Source organism: Lampris incognitus, chromosome 11, assembly GCF_029633865.1.
Source record: "Lampris incognitus isolate fLamInc1 chromosome 11, fLamInc1.hap2, whole genome shotgun sequence".
NCBI classification, from domain to species: Eukaryota; Metazoa; Chordata; class Actinopteri; order Lampriformes; family Lampridae; genus Lampris; species Lampris incognitus.
In genome coordinates, this window is record NC_079221.1 from 38,625,327 (window position 1) to 38,640,510 (window position 15,184).

General features: G+C 41.3%; 1 protein-coding gene across 1 annotated transcript in view; it reads left to right on the forward strand.

The window, feature by feature from the left end:
• The first annotated feature begins 548 nt into the window (after nt 1-548).
• LOC130120578 (1-acyl-sn-glycerol-3-phosphate acyltransferase gamma-like) overlaps nt 549-15,184 on the forward strand; it is a 35,404-nt gene continuing 20,768 nt past the window's right edge. Inside the window, exon 1 of the mRNA XM_056289186.1 lies at nt 549-718. The gene's annotated coding sequence lies outside the window, so the exon portion shown is untranslated. The remainder of the gene's footprint in view (nt 719-15,184) is intronic.

Below are 15,184 nucleotides of genomic sequence, written 5' to 3' on the forward strand. Positions count from 1 at the left end.
ATGCAAACTCACCAGCAGAGGGCTAATGTGGACTAATAGGCTCTAACAAGCATTTGGGGAATACGATTACGTTGGGTTTCTTTTGCGTGACACAAAATGTAAAAACAAGCGTAATCGAATCACGCAGAAGGATGTAGAAAATTGCTACCGCGTGACAGAGCTGTGTCACGGCTTTGGAGAGGACAGTGGGCGCACGAGTCGCAGTCCTTCCCACCAAAAGGAACACGATAATTAAATAAACCCTACAGAACACAATCGTTACCATGTTTCATTTTGTGAGTTCGAGTGAAAGCCAATTAATGGTCAAACATAGGTAATCCGGACACGTATGCGTATAAACAATATAACCCAAGATAAGCCGCTTGAAATTCTATGACCAAGCGCATTTTAGTGAAACTATACATTATGTGTCTATATTGCACTTAACGTATGTGGGGCTGCGGAGGTCGCTGAAAAGTTGACGATTTCTTCCCCAATGAATGAGAGGCAGGACCGGATGTGGGTCAGCGCTGCTCACTCGTTTGAGGGGATGTGGGGCTTTAACCGACAAACAATAGCGCTCTTGCGATCGAATCAGCCCAAGTAATTATTAGGACGCAGTCACATTAAGAGGACTGTCTCCTCAAAGTATTATCGTGGCTATAGCATAGACAAAATTGCGAAGAAGGAAAAAAGGAAGTCGAGTGGCTGGTCCGACTCCAACTGGGAAGATTTTCAGGTAGGTTAAGTCCACAGAACCCCGCTGCTGAGCGCTGTCAGTGAGCCGGCTAACTAGCATAGCATGCTGTTAGCAAGGCTCACAGGTCACTGGGTGTTTAATGTGCGTTACGCACAGATTAGCTGCAACGTACGCTGTCGACGCCCGTTGCTCCTGTGTTTTATCCAAAACTTGGGTAACTATCCGAGCAGCCCACATTAACCTTGGCCGCATGTTTGTAGGAATCTCTGCCCTTCTCGCAGCGCTCGGTTCAAAGCTAACGGCTAACGCTCGGCTAATGTCAGCTAGCTAGTCTGGTTTCCTCGCCGGTGGCGACTCCGCACCGGCTATCCAGCTCTCCAGAGGCGTGAGCGATGCGCGAGGTTACTTTCGCCGGTGGCGGTTCAACGCACGCTGGCCGAAGTCGAGCCATGTGCGTGTCACGACAATATAGGCGAGTTTGATCGCCAACGGTAACGCGGATCAGGTGATTATTGTGGTGTTTAGCCAGTCACCACCATTCCCAGTCACGGTCTAGTTTACCAGCTTGATGGTGAAGTTTCATTTGGAGGTAATGGGATTGTCTTGACAAAACCTGCGAATTGGCCAGCTGAGGTAGCATAGGAGAGAGCTCTAACAGTGGCACAGCCTTGAAACGCTACAGCTCTTATCTGCATGCATGTGTCGTGTGCGCTCTTTGACGCTGACCTGACGTGCGTAACCGTGTCGCACCACTCACGGGTTACTAAAGTTCATCTGTGCCTGCGCTTCCTCAGGCGAGGACAACTTCGGGCCAGTCTTTAAGCAAACGCCGCCGTCCGCACACTCACATTCACTAACAGGCAAGTACAAATTATCATTCAGGACACATCCGTCCACCCTTAAAGCCAGATAACGCGTTTAAACGGAAATGCGTTTGCGAGGTGCGCGACACTAATGTCCGCTATAGATGTTGGTCTGCTGGGAAGTAGTGCTCACATGTTCCTTCAAGGACATGGTTTGAGTATTAGATTAATTCTTTATTGTCCTGCCTGAGGATTTTTTTTTTTTGCTAGTCTGTACTAGACTACAGGTCTCTCTTTCAATCAAAAAAAAATATATTTTTTTGTCTGTATACACATCCATACATATAAAGAGGGCGCCCAGTAATGCTGAGTGATATGGAAGATTTTATCACGATAATCAAAAAACACTTTATACAATATTGTTATTTAGCACCATATCTGCTTATATGCAAAAATAATATTTTCAGGACTCCAGCTGAAGTTCGTCACATTGAACTGTTTCGAATATGAAGTATATCAAGCCAAAGCTAATTTTTGAAAGACTTGTTTTGTGAGAAATGTCAAGTAACAGATTTTTGTCATTAATTCATAAGACAACAAAATTGTGTATTGCAATATCTAAATTTCATCCTAATAGAATACCACTGAAAGATGACAAATGGTGAATTATTGCCCAACCCTAGTACACAGATATTATTACAGACTTCATACAAACATTCAATGGCAGGTGGATACACAGATACAAAGTCCTCCAATGGAGTATTTTCTCTAAAGCTGCTATTGCAGAGAGCACAAAACTCATAGCAAAATAGTTTGTTTTTTTTAAATCAGGCTATGGATCTGTACCCAAGACGAAATGGGAGCAAAATGAAGAATGGATTGAAAAAGCCATAGAAACCTTAAAACAAATGAAAATGATAAAATAGTGTGTGAAAAACCTGTAAATATCTCCATCGCGTTTTGTTGTGTATCGTGTCATTTTGTCTTCTTTTTCTGTCTTGCATCTGTGTATTGCTGCAGCACCTTTGTCCCTCTACTGTATTGGTTTTGTGCTTTTCTCACTACCAGACACGCTTTCCTACTTGGCCAGTCAGCCCTGTGGATGCACTGTTGAAATTTCGGAGGTGTGCAATGCACGATTGCGTCTCTGCAGGCCTTTTCGAGCAGCGGTCATCCAAAAAAAAAAAACAAAAAACCTTTCCCTGAGATGGACATGTATACATGTACCTGTGAAGAGGCATGTCCTGGCCTTTACAAACTTGATTTTTTAGTCAACAGTTTTACCAGTGAACAGTGTGTCAATGGTTGTGCTTCTTATTGCAGGAGGCAGCTGTTCTTGGGGGTCCTGTGAGCCAATCCACATAGCTAGCACTGGGATATATTGTGTCTTTGGCATTTAGCCCAGTCTCACTAAGTGGGCTCTTAAGATAGCTGTGGGCATACATTTTAGGGCAAAATGCATATCAAGATGGGGATTCATAACAGTAATTTTATTCTGCCGCTATTGTAGAGCCAGCTGTTTGTCGTTTTATTTTGGAAGTGTCCGAAAGCATCGGAACATGAGATGGAGAGACATCTGCCTGCTATATTGCAATTAGAGTTGTAGTGATTGGGCTTGCAGGGGTCTCGGCAGTGTCTGGTAACTAGGCTCAGTAATCTCATTATCCTTTAGAGGTAAGTGGAGCAGGGGGGTTGTGGGGTAGACATGGACAATGAACAACTTCACCTCCTATGGGAAAAATTTATAAATTGGGACAAAGGGAATGTCACTGAATATTTTCTGTGCCTGTGTAGTCTGTTAAAACCATGAAGCATGGTATCAGTCTGTTGCTGACAAGTAGCTTAAAATGGCCATTTTTTCTATAAATTAGGTTTAAAGTGGATAGAAATACCTCATACTTTTGTAGTCGACAATACATTTTTTTTTTTTAATTGCAGACATCTTGCATATAGAGGGTTTGGGTCAACATGATGAAGATGCTGCATCTTAAGTATTCTGTATTTTTTTAGCATATTTTTTCTAGATATTCTTTGCTGTTGCAGCATACCTAATTTTTCTAAGGGGTTATAAAGGTTATTGATCATGTTCTTCCTTAACATTTCATCCTACTCTTGAGATCTTACCAAGGTGTTTGATGCAAGAAGTCTGACAGATATAGGCTGCTTTGAAAGCCAAACAATTTTGGATGTTGACCACATTACTATACATGTCTGGCAGTGTACTTTTCTCTTAGAGCAATTTCATGTCGGGGTTATTGCTACATCGCATTTTGCTAATGGCTTGAGCCAATCCGAATGTTTGTCAAACACATGGGACTGATTCACTGCGCAAAGGTTGTTGTCTGTTTTTTTTTTTTAAAAACACTAGGTTATGGCTTTGTTCCATCACCAAGTGAAGATGTTTGTCCAGCCAGTTGCAGTTACAGGCATATGAGATGTAGGCAGTTGCCTTGGACGGTTGGCAGTGGAACAGAAAAATGTTTTCTTATCATTATTGCAGCTGATATTTTACAAAGTGGACTTTTTGGTGTCATCGTGCACCCCACGCCTATCTATATGCATGGCTCTGCCCACCTGAGCCCTCAGTTGAGGAATAAAGGAGGGTCAGTGCACCGTTCACTGTACTATTAGATCAAATCTCCAAACATGCAAATAAGTGAAATAACCAAATTATGCCCCTATATTGCCTTAAAGCAAACAAATATTAATGTGGATTATAAAACTAAAAACGGGCAGCACGGTGGCGCAGTGGTTAGCGCGGTCACCTCACAGCAAGAAGGTCCTGGGTTCGAGTCCCGGGGTAGTCCAACCTTGGGGGTCGTCCCGGCTCATTTTCTGTGTGGAGTTTGCATATTCTCCCCGTGTCTGCATGGGTTTCCTCCAGGTGTTCCGGTTTCCTCCCACAGTCCAAAGACACGTAGGTCAGGTGAATCGGCCGTACTAAATTGTCCCTAGGTGTGAATGTGTGTGCGTGCGTGTGTGTGTGTGTGGGCCGTGTGATGGACTGGCGACCTGTCCAGGGTGTCTCCCTGCCTGCCGCCCAATGACTGCTGGGATAGGCTCCAGCATCCCCGCAACCCTGAGAGCAGGATAAGCGGTTGGATAATGGATGGATGGATGGACCACTAAAACTAGTCAAAAGTTTCAAGGTTGTCAGAGACAAGCAGATGAATTTGTCGTGCATTTCATGATCAAGCGCTCAAGCTATCAGACGCACAATGGAGAATATGTAGTTGTATCATTGTGTAATGTGTCCTTGGCACAAGTTACAAGGGTCTGTAGCTAGTAGTGACTAGCTTGTAGCTATTAGCCAATCCTTCATAACCTACTCCTAATCAATATTTGACACCAGATGATAGCAGCGGTTGCCGATTTTATGTGATGTAAAGTTTTCCTTCTGTGATTAAAACCTATTTTCTTGAAATACTTTATGAATGCATGTACCATAATTTATCATCCATCTACTAAGATTCTAGGCCGTCAAAACAATCGTTCGTTGTCTAACAAGGATGACTTCGTTATTATACAACAAGCTGCATGACATTTTTTTATATATAAACTTAGCACAAAAAGTAAGGAAATTTGTGTTTGGTAGATTATTTCTTTGTTGTAACAATGCTTCTTGGCAATAAATCTTATATCAGGCACCTGATTGTCAGCACCTGGGGTACCAGAAGCTCAAAACAAGAGTCAATAGCAACAGCAAAATAAGCTGTTTGGCATTGGCAGAGAAGATTTGGCAAATTTTCCACCGGTGCAACCCACATACTCAGCTCTGCTGCTCATCCCACAAATGCATGTTCCTTACAAATGTGGCACCATTTAAAAGGGAAATAAACAGGCTTTCCAACGGTATAAGATTTATTGCCAAGAAGCATTGTTACAAGAAATAATCTACCAAACACAAATTTCCTTACTTTTTGTGCTAAGTATATGATCCACACTATGTGCTGTGTTCTTTACCAACGAGGTTAAGAGTAAAGATAAGTTTTGCAGAGTCCAGTCAGGAGACGAGCTTGCAGGCAGGTATTCACCATTCATTAAATAACTACATATCCTCAGAATCTAACGTGTCTTCCTTAATCTATTGCGTAGTATATGGCTTATTGACACAGTTCATCCTATACATTATTCTTAGCATTGTAGTATATGGTTCTATTGTCCCAGTAAGCTGGATCAGCTTCTAAAGCTGTGGTATGAGTGTTGGCTCTGGAGCCAGAGTCACTTTATACTTTAAGATGTATTGTACATTAGTTGATGTGGTCAACATACAAGACTTGTCTAGTTCTAAGGCTGGTGTAACTAGCATGTCCAACCCGATTTGGAGTCTAAAAATGCCTTGTTGTGGTGGAAATTTTACAGCCAATCTCCAGTCCATGTAGGAGGTGAAAATCATTCACAGGTCAACTGTGGGTATAGCCTAAGTAAAAAGAAATGTTTTATTCACCGATCTAAAATCTTAATAATTGGGTGGGCTGTTTGCAGTCCTTGTTAAAGATGCATTAAGTGATTTCTGACAGCTAGAGGTAAGCCGGTAGGGCTACAGAGATTGTAAAACCGGACTTGCAGCTAAACAGCTCCCTCCCTGTCTCAACAGTGGCTGCATGCTCACTATCAGTATTTTTCTAATCAACGTTCGAAAGCTTGTCGGATATTCACGTGTTTCAGCCATGATTTGGTCCGCCAACTTCTGAAATGCATACTCAGGTCTCCTTGGCTTGGTAGATTGAGTTTCGTAACCCGACTGGTTAGGAAACTTAACCTCTTCTTCTTAACCTCTCTTTGACTCTCGGCCATTTCACGCTGAACAGATTGTGGCAGAATTCTGAACTCATGAGTTGTGAGTGGCTTATCCGCGGGGTACCCCGGGTATCCGGTGAGAGAAGGAAGGATTCTACCAAAGAGGGAGGTGCACTGGACTGACAAAACCAAACAATAAGCTGAAAGTTACAGAAAACTGTAGACTGGAATGTTGGTTCTCAATGGGCAGTACTAGCAATCCTTTAACATTAAGGGAGTCAGTCGATTCACTGTTGATATCAAAACTATTGCTTAACGCAGCATTAAAGTCTTGTACGATGAATATTTAACCCAAATAGTGGTCATTACAAATCTAGTGCTTCTCAGCACAATAGGAGAGTCATACATTAATATGGCTCCAACAAAGTGCTAAAGTCAGTAGCGAATTTTATTGATAAATGTGAGAAGCTTTACTGCTTCAACATGTTACATGTCTTCATTAAAAACAATCTAAAGGCTCAGCTCAAAATAAGGCTCTATCTATTTAATACTGCCTTCCTTTGCCTCTTTATATCCACCATCATCAGTTTTGCTGACCACAGCAAAAGCCACCTCTTGGATCCTTGAGTCTTATCAGTCATCTCTGCCTTCAGCTCAGACTATGACAATGCCAAGAGCCATCAGGGAGCCTTATATGGAGAGAGAGTTGTTAACTGGAATTGCTGCAAGCCCATCCTTGCTCAGCCATCTTTATCATGCTTTTTTTTTAAGGCCATTTATGGATGGGTCTGTTATGAAAGGTGCCCATTAACAAGATTAATAAAAAGATGTGAAGTTATGTACAAGTATTAGTGGGAAACTGTTGGCTGCTTGCATGTACAGCAGTACTATGTTTAGTTCCTCATACTTTGACATTAAGATGACCTCTACTGTCTAACAATCACAATGTATTCATGTCTTTGTTCGTACTCCGCTTTTAGGCCTGGTGGCAAAGCCTTGGGGCTGTACTCTGGCTTAGAACCCCTGACCCATTTGTTTCAGTAATGTCCTGGCAGTTGGTTTTTTCCCCCTGTCTTTATGCTTGCTTGTATGAACCATATTTGACACTGGCCCTAATCTAACAACCCACAAATGTTCTGTTTGCCACTAGCCCTATCTGCCCACTTTAAATGTAATACAGGTTGTTCAAACTCATTTTTGGGTTACCATAAATGTTGTCAAGGGCTCATTTGCTTTGAGATTTATGTTAATTTAGCTATCAACACACTTAGTGGAAGAGAAACATGACACCACCAACAGCTGTCATAATTCTTGGAATTGGTTATCTAAGTAAACTGTTCAACCCATCGATGGGGTCATTGCTTCCGCCCCCCGCTTGAGTGATTCCACCAGGTGGCCAATGGAAATGCAAGCCCAAGATTGATTTGTCCTTTAGAATACAAAGTGCCATTCTTCTAACCCCACCCTATTGCAGAAGAGCCCAGCCCGCTTGATGGTTAATGGTAATAAGATGTGACATATCCAGGGTGCCTGTATCTTGCTAATCAGCACTAATCTGATCCATGGATTAGAAGAGGGTAATGCATGGAGGATACGTCTGCTTACATGTGTTTCTCCCTCCTTCCAGAAGCCAGCTATTTTTCAAACCTGCCTAGCGTTCATTAGTGAAGTCCACATTAGGCTTGCTGTTTTGGTGGTTCTTTTTTGTTTACCTTCATTGGAAATTGATCTGTTTTGGCACATTTTATGGTGATAGGAACCTGTGTGGTCCCCAATCCACTGTCGCGCTGAATTGGCAGATCTGGCAGTGCGATCTGCCTGTGTTCTTGCTGTCATCATCATAATCTCCTCCTTGTCTTGTGTGGGATTATCATGGCTGTGAAGCAGGACAAGCTGTGACTATCTGTTGTGAGCCACAGGCCTTTAATTTAGGCTTTTATTTTGCTTGGATTCAGTGGAATACTGAGAGCCAAAATGTTGAACCAGAGTGCTGTGATGATCTTCACTGGGATCTGTGGGGCATTGGTGGTCTTGGCCATGGCCTACTACGTCTACTGGTAAGTGGAATTTGAGGGCAGGTTTGTCTTTTGCCATGAACCAGGTTGGACCTGCCCAGCTCCTGTAGAAAACAAAAAAAATAAGTGTTGCTTCAGGTTAAATGTGCTGGCTATTTGGATTTTTATTTTTGTACCATTTTAACAAATGTTGGTTGGTTCAGACATCCTATTTTTTATAATTCAAAAAAATGATACACATTGGTTTTTCACCTTTAAAGTAGCATCCAAATCTACCAGTATTTACCTGGTGGCTGTCACTGCCCCCTTCATCCAAATCAGGGACTTTTATTGCAAGTCTTTGTAATTTGGATTGGTTACCGGAGAAGCCGTTTCCAGGTGATGTCAAGCAGAACCCGCTGTCCCTTTGTAAGCAGCTTTAACCCCGTCAGTGTCTAATCTTTCCTCCTGGCTGCATGGGTCACAGGTGGGCTTGTTCTCCATAGGGTCTCTCAGAGAAACAGAGCTTAACTGGGGGCATTTAGTTGGGGTGCACCCTTTTAATACCTAGTTTTTGTTTTGTTTTTAGGCCGCGCCCTCTTTTGGGGGGTTGGGGCGATTTGGCTGCCCCATATTTATTTATTTATTTGTTTGTTTGTTTGTTTGTTTCAGAGAATTGAAACTATGGCTAGTGCAGGGTGATGTGGAAAATATTATTATAGTTATAGGGGATTTTATATGATACATACACACACACACACACACACACACACACATATATATATATATATCATGACCGTGATCTTATATATGCAAAAATACCATGTTTAAGAATCCAACTGAAATTCATCACATTCAACTATTTAGTAATGTAAAGTGTCAACCTAATGTTAGACCAATTTTTTTCAGATAATCATGATGATAATAATAATTAAATAATAGCTATTTATATAGCACTTTTCTAAAAAAATGTTACAAAGTGCTTTACAAAGAAATATAACCAGATAAGGCAAACATAAGAATAAGACCAAATAAGCAAGAGTACAAATAAAAACAGTATGTATAAATAAAAACTAATATCAAACATTTGTAAAATCTTTCACAAAAAGAAAAGTTTTAAGACAAGATTTAAAGGAAGCTAGAGACTTGATTTATCTTAGTTCAAGAAGAAGAGAGTTCCATAGTGTGGGGTCAATAACAGCAAAAGCCAGATAAACCTTTGTGACAAAACGAGATCTGGGAATAACCAGCAGGGCGCCATCTGCGAATCTTAATGGTCAGGAGGGTATATACCAGGTCAATAAGTAAGTAAGTAAGTATATTTTTATTTATGTAGCACTTTTAAAACCAGTTACAAGTGCTTTACACTTGATACAGAAAATACAAATAAATGCATAAAATAAATTGGATGAATATAAAGAGGAAATGATGATAGAGAGGAAAAGATGCTGGGTATATTGGGAGAAGGATGCTGAATGTGGAGCTGCCAGGCAAGCAGTAAAGAGGAAGGCCAAAGAGGAGGTTTATGGATGTGATGAGAGAGGACATGCAGGTGGCTGGTGTGACAGAGGAAGATGAAGAGGACAGGAAGAGATGGAAATGGATGATCTGCTTTGGTGACCCCTAACGGAAGCAACCAAAAGTAGTAGAGATAAAACAAGGCATAGGGTGTAACAGACCAAGCTAAAAACAAACCAAAACAGAGGGCAAGGATATGGGGATATATAAAAAGGCTTGCCTGAAAAAATTGGCTTTTAGAAGCTGCTTAAAACAATCCAAAGATTCAGCAAATCTAATGGATTGGGGAAGATTATTCCAGAGGCCTGTGGCTAAAACTGTAAAGGCGTGGTCACCTAAGGTTGCAATGTTTGTTAATACAATCATTAAAATATCTATTAGTCAGATAAGAGCGAAACCAATTTAACGCTGTACCAGAAATGCCAACCCAGTTCTCCAACGTATCAAGTAAGATGGCATCATCGATGGTATCAAAGGCAGTGGTTAAATCTAGGAGAATAAGGATAGAGTATTCACCTTTATCAGCATGCATAAGAATGTCATTGGACACTCTTAGTAATGCAGTCTCAGTGCTATGCTTAATAAATCAGAAACATATGTAGGCGCAAGACCATTTAAGGCCTTAAAAGTAAGCAATAAAATTTTAAAATCATTTTGAAATATCACAGGGAGCCAGTGTACGGAGGGAAGCACAGGAGTGGTATGGTCATGCCTCTTTGTCCAGGTAATGAGCCAATCCAGACATCCAGGATTTAATATCAAGTTGTGAGATTTGCTAGGGAGCTAGGATCTGTGGGCTTTAGTGGCATGTATAACTGAGTGACATCAACATAAAAATGGTAAAGCACATCGTGATTTTGAATGACCTGGCCAAGGGGCAGCATGTATATCTAAAAGAGAAGGGGGCCAAGAACTGAGCTTTGAGGGACACCACAACTCAACTGAGCCATCAAGGAAGCAGAGTTATCCAGAACAACAGAAAAAGTTCTGTTGGTGAGGTAAGAGCATAATAAACTAAGAGCAGAGCCCTTGATGCCAACCCAAGTCTCTAAGCAATGTAAGAGGATGCTATGATCAACCGTGTCAAAGGCAGCACTTAAGTCTAAAAGAACTAAAATCGCGCAGTCAGCAGTAGGTCATTAGTGACCTTAACTAGAGCTGTCTCGATACTATGAAGCGCTCTAAAACCAGACTGGAAACTGTTAAAAACAATATTAGTGTTCATAAAAGAAATCAATTGAGAGGAAATTACTCCCTCCAGAATCTTAGATAATAAAAAAAAAACAATTTGGAGATTGGTCCAGGAGATCTAAATTAGATTTCTTCAGCATTGGTTGAACAATGGCAAGCTTAAAACTCTCTGGAAAAGATCCAGAGGCCAGAGAATTATTAAGAATTTGCAGAATAACCAGTTCATATTGGAGACTGTACTCTCTAATACACCTTTCACACTGGCCAAAAAAAACCTGCTAACGTCCGCCTTTTTACATTGACCAAAGGTGGACATTAGCGGGGTTTTTTTTTTTGGCCAGTGTGAAAGGGGTATAACACTGAAATTGTAATTGGTTGGAACTGGGTAAAAGAGGCAGAATTAACATAATACTCCCTCAGATAGTTAAGTAATTTTATGAACAATTTTTGAATTCAGGTAATAGTTTATTAATTTAGACAAAACTGAGTTTTGTCCTTAAAGTGACAACTGAAACACTATTAACAATAATGTTGAATACTCCCCAGCCCTATGTGAGGCTGGAAATTTTTATTCAGCATACTTTCAAAGAAAAATCCAAACCATAATATTGCAGTGGCCCACTCAGAGTAATATTAAGTTGTGGCATGATGAAGTTGGTATTTGACCAAGGTCACAAGGTAGGGAAAAAGTATATGTGGGTAGAATTATTTAAATGTCAGTTAGAAAAGCAAAGTTAGAACATTTTGATAAGAGATCTAAATGATTGGTCTAATGATACAGTCCTTGAACCTGATATCAGCCAAGCCGTTCTAACTGCCTTAACTTGAATCATTGCTATAAATAAGTACTGATCTTCTCAATTCCTTCGACTGAAGAATATTGATATAATTATAATCTGTTTTTGGAGAGATGTAACATCTTCACCTTTGGGAATGAGGCAGAAAATTACATTTTTGTTTTTGATGTCATGCAGGGTCCCAAAAACTATATCAATATTACTTTACCCCTGTTGAGATCCAACATTCATATCAAGATTCTTTCGTCGGACAAGTGAGGTTCTTTTTGCAGGATGGTTAGGTTTGAAAATTTTGATGAAGATGGGATTTCACACCTTAAGGGAAATGATGATTGTTGTAGAATTAGACATTAAGATGCTTTTCCTCAGCAGTGGACCACATTTATTTTTAAGTTGTTGTATTATTTCTGGATCTCTTCCTTCTAAAATGGTTACGGTGGCTGCTCAACTTCTTTCTGTTGATGTCAAATACCTGTGCATAATTTTTGCATCCAAGGAATTTTTTTTTTTTTGACAAGTAAAAAACTGTAGTCCTTTCTGGACTTTGCTTTAACAGTTCCAAATTTCGTTCCCTGTGACTTATGTCAGGGTTCCCTCATGTCCTGTAAAATCTGAGAATTTATAGACTCGTTTTCCAGCTATGGAAACACCTGGAAAATGATGAAATTGATCCAATGTCCCAGAAAAATGATTGAGGTTATTAAAACTGGTGAAGTTAGGTTATAAAATTGTGTTTTTTACTAGCTGAGATTGCATATTTTCAGTGATATTTTTAACTGATATGACATATCATCCACTTCCGGTGTGGGAAGATGGCGGCGCAAATTCACGTTTGCAGCAGCCTCACCCAGTACCGGTGTGGGAAAATGGTGGCGTGAACTCAAATTTGCAGTGGCCTCACCCAGTACCATCCATGCAGTGTCTTTGTCCACATCTGCATCTAAGTTTGTCTTCATTGATGGCTGTGAGAGCTGGTGCTGGATTGACTGAGGGAGCCTGGTCTGCTCGTCCTGTGGGCCCAGGGACCACGGCCCTGCCTGTAGCTGGGCCTGAAGAGGAAACACCGAGGGTGATCTGACAGGACGCGGAAGCAGGGCGGGCTAAGCTAACTGCTAGCCCATGCAGGTCGGCAGTTCCGACAGTCATCCTGGCATTCGCTCTCTTGGACAGTGATTTTTTTTTTTTAAGATGTTGGCTATATGTGTTTTGTAGTTTTCTTTTTTTCTTTTTTGTAGTTTGAAAATTTGGGCATATGTGTTCTTGTAGTTTGGATGTGTTTTTGTCTTTGTGTTGCACTGCTGTGGGCTGGGGGAAGCGATACTTCGTTTCATTTTGTGTGCACAGGTGCATGAAATGAAATGACAAATGTTCCTGATTCCTGATATTGTTAGCCACTGAGTTTGCACATCAGTGCTTGAGGTTTGAGTGGTATGTGCGGTGACCAGCTAAAAGTTACATAGTTCATTTACAGACTGCTGAGGCTTCCACTGATAGTTAAAACTGGATAATAATACTGGAAAATGATTTCCTAAAAGGAGGGAGAATGCTGTTATTTTATCAACCAGTCAGTTTAAACATATGGCAGCAGTGTCTGATGTGTTTAAAAAAACTAGAAGGGAAGACCAGTCATTTGGAGCCAAATAGCTTGCATTATATGTCACTAATTTATCTTATTTTTCTTGCCTCATATCTCGGGGGAGAGCTGTGAAAGCCTTCGTGCTTTTGCTGCAGTACCATGTGAGTAGACATGGGCCTAGCTCAGCAGTGGCTAACCATGTGCCATGGAGAGCCATGTGTATGCAGGTTTTCATTCCAACGCGACTCCACACCAGGTGATTTCACTGATACATTCTTTCTGTTTGGTTGAAGAGTTGTTGATCAGTGAAATCACCTGGTGTGGAGTCCGGCTGGAATGAAAACCTGCATACACATGGCTCTCCATGGCACATGGTTAGCCACCCCTGGCCTAGCTAGTTCCACACAAAGTAGGATGTTGTGCAACTTTTAAACTGATTCATCTGAAGAGAGGATTGGGCAATCCTCCCCTTCATGACCCCTGAGTAGACTTTCTCACTCCTAACCCTTAACACATTTACCTACTTCTGTCTCTCAACACTGTTTCACTAAACAAAAAAAAACAAAAGCAAAAAGCAAAAAATTGTGGAGAAACATATTTAGATTTCACAATGATTTATCCCATATGTCACGTTTTTATTTGTGTATTCTTTCCTCCATTCATTACTGTGGCTGGCACCATGGTTTGGTATTTTCCCAAATTTTGCAAGTTGCAGTAACCAAATTAGTGAAGATGATGTTACCAGTTGACTTGCAGTTGACTCTCTCTGTGGGGAACAAGGGTCATGCCTGTAAGGTCATGTAACTCCCAGAAGACACAGGTGCTGCCAGGGCCAGCTGGGGCTTATCTGACCCAGCAGGTGGCACAGATACACACACCCACACACCAGAAAGCATTTCATTACAACGGCAGCGGCATTCAGGAGACTAAAAGGTACATTTTAATTGGATAAAGAGATAGAAAGAAAATATTGGGGCAGGGACACTGAAGTTTGTATTTCAATCTGATAGCAAGCAGGTCCTTGCCAGTTCTTCTTGTGGTGTGTCACAATGTCGGAGAGGATAAATATTGCATGATAAGACATACACATTTGATATGAATTTGCCTTGCGTAACTATCTGGCTGAAGTCATATTTCTTGCCCTGTGTTGTGTAAGTACTCAAAATGTACTTGTCATATATCTCTAACCGCAAAATTCACACAATTCTATGTGTAGAATATGTCTGTGTATGTGTGTGTAATTCTTTGTCTAGGTGAATCGGCCATACTAAATTGTCCCTAGGTGTGAGTGTGTCGACCCTGTGATGGCCTGCGGGCCTGTCCGGGGTGTCTCCCCCCACCTGCTGCCCAATGGCTGCTGGGATAGGCTCCAGTAACCCGTGACCCTGATTGGGATAAGCGGCTTGGCTAATGGATGGATGGATGGCTATATCTCTTAATTAATATGTAGGACACTTGAAAATACAAGAGGAATGCTTGATTTCTGATCATCCCTATTCTGAAGTTGGTTTGGTAAGATGAACTCTTTTATAACTTCTGATATGCGATGCTATAAAATGATTTCAACACGGTGCTTATTGTCTTCCATGGAGGCTGAATGAAAGCCATCAGCAGGCTGTACGTAACTCGGTGTTGTGTTTTGTCTTTGCCCACAAGATGAACATTCAGTGATGTTACACTTTACAAAGACACACTGCTCGTAACCGCTTTCAAGATGTGTAAAGCAAGCGATTCTTAACGCAAAGTAGATTTTTGTGTGTCATGTCTAGGCCTGCCTTGTCAGACCTGGACAGCCGCACAATGGTTTCTGTGTCTCCGTCAGCATTTGGCAGACTGTGTCCAACCCACAGTCGTTGTACAAGGCACCAGTAGCCTCCTTGTCTGCC